Below are 8,634 nucleotides of genomic sequence, written 5' to 3' on the forward strand. Positions count from 1 at the left end.
AGCTCAGTGTGGAGCTGGAGTGAAAGGGCCTGGCTGCTCATCAGACTGAAGGTGCAAAGCATTAAAGGGGATTAAACCAGCACAGTCTCTGCCAGCCTAATCCACTTGGCACCAATGAGCTGTAGGGAAGCCTGAATGCTTTGTGCTTATGGCATTTATAAGGAGGCTTCAAAGAAAGCAGCAGTCAGTTTAGTTGCCATGGAGGCTTTTGGTTGGAGTTGACTTTTGTGAGCCTTCCTTTCCCCCACTGCCCCTTCTCCTTTTTTGTAATTGTTGGTTAGAAACCATGCTCCACTCCACATTAATGTGTATGAAACATAGGAAGCCTTTATTTCACAGTGAAAAATTAGAACTTTAGGAGAGTACAAGGGCTTGTGAGTATGCTGTGCATGGTCAGAGCACTGCTGCGGCACTACCTTTGCTCTGACTCTGGTAAGGCAGGTCCATCTTCATTTGGCAATGGAAACACTCCATGAAATTATCTGAGACTGGATCCCCATAGCCTTTCACAGCATGCAGAACACAGTATGCTATAAGCCACAGAAGGCAGCTTTCAGTGGTGGCATATGTCCTGTAAGGAGAAGGGAGCAGCAAGAGAAAATCATGTCTTCTACAGTGAATTTGTTACTGCTGGAGACAATTTCAGTTCTGAATGTGACTGATCCACTTTAGATGGCTCCTGATCCGTCACATGCAGGAGAATAATGAAAAGCTGCTTGCGTCTAAAAAGAAAACATTATTATTTATAATCTATTCTATGAATAGACAGTCTCATCCCAGAAAAGGTCAGAGGATGAGCCTAACTTTAGATGTTCTTACTTACCCAGGGAAGAACTATCCCTGTTCATTGACTCTAAAATGAGTATGGACAGTTTATGCTGCAGCCACAGTAAGGACAAACCCAGCAGTGTCTCCAGGGAGAAATGTAAAAGCAGATTTTTTCATCTACAATCAGCAGTGAAAAATACATAATTTTCTACCTATTGAAAATCAATTTTCTGAAAAAAAAAAAAAAAAAAAAAAAGGTTTGTTTGGGTTTTTTTGAGCACTGGGTGTTTTGTTGTCATTTTTTCTTTATTACTCAGTGCACAGACCCAAAGGGTAACATAGTTTAGACTGACTCCAGCACATGACATGTGTGTTATTCCTTTAATTAAGGTCTTGCAAAGAACTGAAATTGCAGTGTCAGTAGAGACAGCCCTGGAGTAGTGCAGTATTTGCTAAAAGGCAATTTTTAGGCATTAATTTAACAGTGGTACTGAAGACCCTTTCTCTTTTCACTTTTACATCTGATCTTTCCTGATTGAACAGCGTTATCTGATTGATTTTTGAAGGGTGTAACACAAAATGATTAAATTACTCCTTTAGAGCAAGAAACCTGTTAAAGTACTGGATATATTTATGTGTAAGCTGAAGAGAAAAGAGAAAGCCAACATAAAATCCCCACTAAACAAACAAAAACCAAGAGGCAGGGTTTTTTTGAGGCAAAGCCATTTGAAAGGCTTTCATTTTTCTTTGCTTTTGCAGTAACCACTGTGGATGAGAAGATAAGAGATCATTAGACCTCCATCAGTATATGGCATAAGGACTGCTCTTCTGTAGCACATGAAGCATGCAATAACCAAGCCGTAATTCCCACAGAGGTTAAACAATAGCCTCCTGTTTGTAGCTGCCTCCAGTTCATTTAGTAGAAAATGTATAACCCAGGTTTTATCAGATGCAGCTATAAAGACGAGGTGCTCCATATTTCCTGTGCTAAGTGGAGCTCTTTGATCCGTTATCCTGCTAATTACCAACAGGGTTGACCTCTTCCTGGATTTAACTGCTCTTGCCCATTTTTTCCTGGCTCCCTGTATTTGCTTAATTAGACACAGCCAGGAATGCTCCCACAGTTCAAGCCGTGTTGAAGCACTTTCGCTTGTTTGTGTGGATCCTGCACTCTCTGAGTAGAGGGTCAGACTTGCTCAAGGACTAGATTCAAAGGCTAGGGAAGTCAAGGGGAGACTCTAAGTCAAATGGTCAAACCCTAGCACGGTAAATAAACCCCAGCATGAGTCTATGGAGTGTAACTGGAGCCAGGCCAACTTGTACAAGCAGAGAATTTGGCCCAAAAGTTTACTTCCCAATCTTCAATTCATAGTAGCATTATTTACACAATAGACATAAGAATTCAGTCCTGTGCAGGCACTGTATGTACAACAGGCTAAGGAAGAAAATGTTTCATTGTCTTTGAAAATGTTTCATTATCTTTGCATGATACATGTGTGAAACTTTTCAAGAGAGCTTATTTTTTCAGAATATTTACTGCCACTTTTTAATTATATGTAGGGTTGTAGACAGTTGATCTGGAAGAGACATTAAAAGGTGGTGTAGTCCCAGCCACAGCCCCAAGGAACATGCCTATGTAATTTCTGATGTATAGTTATCTACCCTACTTTTAAAACCATGATAGAGAACCCATTCTCCTTTATCAATCTATTTTTGTGCTTCCTTGTGCTAACAGTTAGAATTCCGCCCCCCCCCCCCCCCCCCCCCCCCCCCTTATGTCCGTCTCCACAGCTGCAATATAGGCCCATTAACTCTTATCTTCCCTTTGGATAGGGGGAATGATTTATTCTTTTCTCTTTTTTTGTGATATCATGTTATATGCTTGAAAATACTTATCACATCTTCCTATATTCTCCTCTTCCTAGACTAAACAAACTTCTTTAAGTCATCTTTGCTTCTATCTACCCTGGCAGTGTGGAAGATGAATTTGTAGGGTCTTAGCGGAGCAGAGCTTGGGTCAGACCTTACGTTAACGTGAAGGCCCTGACATCTATGGGAAGCAGCAGAAGCTGCTCCTCTTCATAAGTGTTGAATAGCTGCTAAAACCTATAGCCAGCCTGAACAGGCCACGGCCTGACAAGCTAAATTTGCTGATGGTTCGTGGAGGAGCCACACTGCTTTTACCTAATTTCATTAGGACCCTGGGCATCGTGCAGGATGTAGGAACACAGAATCCCTTGTAGAAATGCTGCATCAGCTTGCACACTCTAACCAAGATGCATTAAAGGGAAGAACTATACAGGCAGTGACCCTTTTAATGTTCACCCACACTGAAGGACCAGACAGAGATGGAATCAGGATCTTTCTTCTATGAGGGATACACTCATGCAGGTCAGTCCTGGATGGATTTTGTCATGTTTCACTTTAAAGATGCACCATGAGAAATTCTTCCCCAGTTACATTGTGGAAATGAGCGTCTGAGACAGACCTGTCGTGGTTAAATCTAAATTTTACAGGTGGGGAGGAGGGAAACAGAAGGCAGGGAATGGAAAGGGAGGGTAGAAAAAGCAGAATGCTTCTTACACAATTTTATTTTCTGCAGGGTTATGTCCTAGATATGTTTAAACACTGTTGACTTTGAGAATGAAGCACAGACTACACGTTATAGAACATGTGGTCTTCCTTTCACTAAAGATGTTATTTTTTCATTATCAGGCTTTCTTGGTGCTTGCAAAATTAGGTGCGAATATCCAGTCCACCTGCAGTTTTCTGTGTGAACTTACACTAGAGAAGAACTTTTCTCAAAGCATGGGATATATCAAAGGCTTTGTTCAAGACAGCCACAATCCTGAAGGTTAAAAATGGAGTGTTTTGACATTCTCAAAGTACTCTGGTTTCTTCTGTCTCAGCAGTATCTCAGACTGGAAGTGTGGAAAGTTAATAGTTGGCTTCAGTCAGAATTTAGATTTTTTTACTCTGAGTGCAGAGATTATTTCAAATGTGTTATTCAGTTTATTCATTTTTTAGGGAATCACATCATGTGGTAGCAACCACATGTAGGTATAGGTTTCTTTAGAAAACTACACCTCCTTTTGTGAGCTTTCCAAAATCTGTAAAGAATTGCTGGAAGACAAAAATCATGTGTGTGATTTTACTGCTTGACAACCTAATGCCCTGAAAGACACGCTAAGACATGGCATTCAGGGGATGACTCACTTCCACAAGCAACTCCTGCATGCACACCTCTTTTCATCCATTGATCCCAGTGCTTATAAATACAAGATATTCCATTATAGGTCTAACTATTCATTTTTTTTCTTAATTTCCACTTCAGAAATGGAGTATGTGTCATCATATGTTACCAACAGACAGACAAATACTAGGCAAATTCCAAAGCCATACAGTGCAATTGTAGGTATGGCCTCTGCGTTCTCTTGTCTGCAGAAACCTTCCTGTCCTAGGGAATTTTGAATTTCAGACATTGACGACCTTCAGGAGATTTCAGAGAGTGTAGCATATGCTTATCATCAAACTCTTAATTAAAGTGTGCTATGGCTCATGGAACAGCTACAGATGCCTTACTGTGGCTCTGTGGGTCACAGGCACCCCATGAAAATCAATGAGCCAGGTGGTGTTTTCCTCTGCTAGTCATGAGTTGATGAAAAAAGAGTTGCCTTCACTTCTAAAAAAAAAAAAAAAAAAAAAAAAAAAAAAATCTATTTTGCACTTTCAAAGTACAGTTCACCAGAGTGTGTCATTAATGCTTCAGCCAGTTTAGGGAAGAGGTGAAATTCTTAGTTTTTCATGGATAAGGAAATTAATATGGAGAGCTGAAAGGGATAGTAACTGGATTCAGGCTACTCAGAGAAATAATGGCACTGCCAAACTGAAGTCAGGGTTTCTGGTACTGTAACTCACACTTGACCCGTATGCAGACCTCTGTCTTGCCACTGCATTGCCTTCCTTGTGTGAAACAACTGTCAATGCCTACATTGTGCCCCTTGTTTACTGTTACTGTGGTCAACATACAAGTAAAAACATGTTGCAATGAAATTGCTGCATGCTGAGCCTTTCTTTGGCAGAGCACCTGTATAGTTTGCACATTAAGTGTCCACACTCTGAGCATCAGAATGGCAGGAGGAACATGCAGCATACATCCTCCCTCCCTCCCTCCCTTCCTTCCTTCCTTCCTTTCTTCCTTCCTTCCTTCTATCCTTTCCACAACAGGCTGATGAGATCTTGCATAGTTTGCAGGCAGCCATTCTGTTCCTGATCAAGGAAAATCAAGTAATTTTCAATTGGCCATTCCTGAAATGTGCATCCTCCCAGCTTTCCATAAGCTTTGGCTGAAGTTTCTTAATATTTCTGTCACTAAAACAAAAAGTAATGCTAGCATACCGGCAAATACTCAAATGTTTCTGTTTCCCAACTGATAGCAATTTCTTTTGAAAATGATAACTCATATTTTACTGCTACAGAATTTTGGAGAATGATGACAATAATGACAGACCTTAAGGACACATCTTGTCAGGACCAACACTCCTGGCAGCACTGTTCTGTCCCTTCTATTTATCTTTTCTTTTACTCTAAATTGTAGTTCTCAAAATAGCATATGACAAAAACCACTCATCACCTTCTCTATTTAGCTGAGAGCATTTGGGCAGCTGGCTCACTTTTTCTTTCCCAGATCGCATCTTTACTCTTCTGCAGAGTTCAGTGGGGATGTAATGTGAAAACATATCCTTGGCATGAGCTGGCATCCGTATCAAGAATTTAAATATAGGCCTAACTATTCTTACCCTAAGCAAGCAAATGCCTTGAAACTAGCTATATCCAGATGCTTCAAAATGCTGTATTTAAATAGAAAATCTCATTGCTAAAGGTATATAAGCAAGAAGGTAATTGAGTGTGCTTGCAGGTCTCTGCTGGGGAAGGAGTGGGATAGGCAGCTGCCATGCTGTTCTGGCAGCAAAGACCACAGAATCTATCCCAGATTCAGAATGCAACTCCTTTTTCTTTTTCAGAAGATATAACAAGAGCTTCTAATACTGTAAAAAACTGTTAAAAACATAAGAATAGGAATAGGAATAAGAATAAAAGTAAAAATAAGACAAAAATAAGACTAAAAATAACAAAAATAAATAAATAAATAAATAAATAAATAAATAAAATAATAAAAGAAATGGGATTCCCTTTTCCTACTTGCTGGGGAATCAAGATGATGAAAAAGAACTGAAGTAGCTGAGTTTTGAAAAAAGGTTAATCTTGTTAGTAGTACTAGAACATAGCAAGCTTTTCTGTTTATTAGAATGTTTCAGTCAGTGTCCAAGATCTGTTCAGGAAAAGATCCAGGGATTAAAATGTGGGAACAGAGGGAGCACATGTAAAAAAGTAGCATTATCTTTCTTGAGGCAAAGATAACTGAGCACCAAGTTACCCCAAACCTTCACAGACCACAAATGCACAGATGTCCATAGTACCATCGCATGCAAGTCAGGGGAACAATCCAACTAATTTTTTGTTGTGGTATTTTTTGTTTGTTTTGTTGGGGTTTTTTAGCATCTATCTGTCGTGGCATTTTGAGGGAGTTCAAGCTGAAACGAAATGTTTGAAGGTCCTTATGTTGCTAATGTTAAACCAGCCTTGGAATTTTCAAACTGTAGAAACGACAGTCTACTAACTCCAAAGCCCTAGACCTGAGAAGGGCAAATGCTGAGTGAGGGCTCTTCACAGCAGATAAGGAGGCGCTGAGCTAACAGTCACCCTGTGAAAGTGAGCATTGCTTGGTTATTTTCAGCTGTGAGAACAATAAAGCCACAATGATTAATACTACTCACAGAGCTAAGAATGATCATGAACTGAATGAATGAGGTGTAGGAGTGGGAAAAAATAGTACTTGGGGGAAAAGTTTACTTTTTATTTGATATTCTAAAAACAGAATTTGGAAAAACAAGAAAAAGACAATCCTGTTCTTTAAAAAAAAAAAAAACAAAAACAAACACAACCAAAAAAAACCATAACAACCAGCCAGCTTCAGGGAGAAAATGGAACACAGTTAAGAGAGAGAAATGGAAATATAAAAATCAGGGGTGTGGGGGGAGAAAGTTGATAGGCATGAATACAAATTAGAATCTAGTCATTGTGGGAACATGCCAAGAGAAGAAAAACCAGGTGAGTATAGAGTTTGTCAGTGTACTTATGAACAATAAGAAGGCTTTGAATTATTTCTAATTACATCTAGAGTAAAAGGAACCCTAAACAGGGGGTGGGGGCTGGGCATCCTGCAATGGAAAGGGTGAAATTATCAGCAAGGGAGAAACAGCTGTTGTGCTCAGAATCCATATGTTTATATTTTCTAAAGAAAGCAATCCTGGACAGGTTTCTTAGAGCTTTCCTTGGCTCTAAGAAGACAGAGTATTAAAACTGATAGGTTCTAATTAATCTAACTAGTATGAATTGCATTAGTTTATGAATTTTAATATCTGACAAGTGGTGTTTCAGACATATGAATTATTCTACATGATAAACCAATTTATCTACACTTGCATGATCAAAGTATTCAAGGACATCACTGTTATTCCCAAATAAAACAGAGGTCTACAGTTAATACAAAAATAGTTCAAACAAAACAAAGGCTGCGAATAAGATAAGTTCTTTTAAATTTCTTTATTAAAATTAGAATTTTCCATTTCACTCTAAGACTTGCATAACACCATGTCATTTTTTTTTAATTTTGCAGTCAACGGAAAAGACCTTTCCAGCTTTGATGGGTAATGACTAAGCAGTTAAGAGATAGGAAATAAAGGCAATAATGTAATGCTACAAGTCCACACTATTGAAGGAAAATCTTTGTTCTCTAAATTCTTTCTGCAGGACTGCAGAGCTACTTTACTCATTCTATTACTGGCATTGCACTTCCAGTTCAGACTGAAGTGTTATGAAGAAGACTAGATACCTGGATATGGCACCAAATAGACTCAGTAGCACATGTGGAACATATTACTGTGAAGGAGCTGCATCTAACCTTCAGCTCATTTAAGAAATTGTTGCAGGATCATCTAATAACTGTAAATGCCACATTAAAATGATAAGAGCTGTAATTGCATTCGTTCTCACAATGTCACTCACAGCAAACAAAATTGCTAACTTTTGTATTTGTTTTCTTATTCTAGTAAAGGATCTTATCTTGCAGAATGAGGCAGCATCTTTCCTAAAAAGTGGCAAAACCACAGCAAAGTTTTACCTGATGTGCTTTAGGTTCATTATTTTTACCTGTTATGTCTGGAATGTTAACTTATTTGCTGAGAATTAGTAGGATCAGTAGCTACACTGTGCTGCTTAAAGAAGAATTTGCTTAGGGCGTTACTCTGGCTTGGGAAATGGTTGTACAGAGGACACAGGCTGCAACAACAGTGGTACGTCTGCCTTTTCGGCTGAGTACCTCACATTCTGGAAACAGAATTGCCACTAGAGCATAGAGCTCAGATGACTGAATCCGTCCTTGGTTTTCATCTAATAGGCAGCACTGCTCACGCAAAGCTGCATCTTTGGCATCAGTTTTGGGGAGCGATCACTGGGTGCAGGGAGCGGTGCGGATGTCTCATGTCTGCGCTACTAAGGACTAACCCCCTCTACAACCTCATACCCCCGGGATGTGCTACATCACCAGTTTCCTCTATGGTCCCAAGACATCTGCATTCAATTGAACAAGGTCGCTGTTATTTTTCTCTTGGAAGCTTGTGCAACAACAGTGCTACGCTGCCTGCAGTGTGGCTGAAGGGCATACAAAGGTGTTCACTGGAAGGGCTTCTGGTGCTGAACTGCCTCCAAAACCAGGCCTAAACTGTGTCTTGGAGACATCTGCTC

Source organism: Falco punctatus (assembly GCF_963210335.1).
Source record: "Falco punctatus genome assembly, chromosome: 2".
Classification (NCBI taxonomy): domain Eukaryota; kingdom Metazoa; phylum Chordata; class Aves; order Falconiformes; family Falconidae; genus Falco; species Falco punctatus.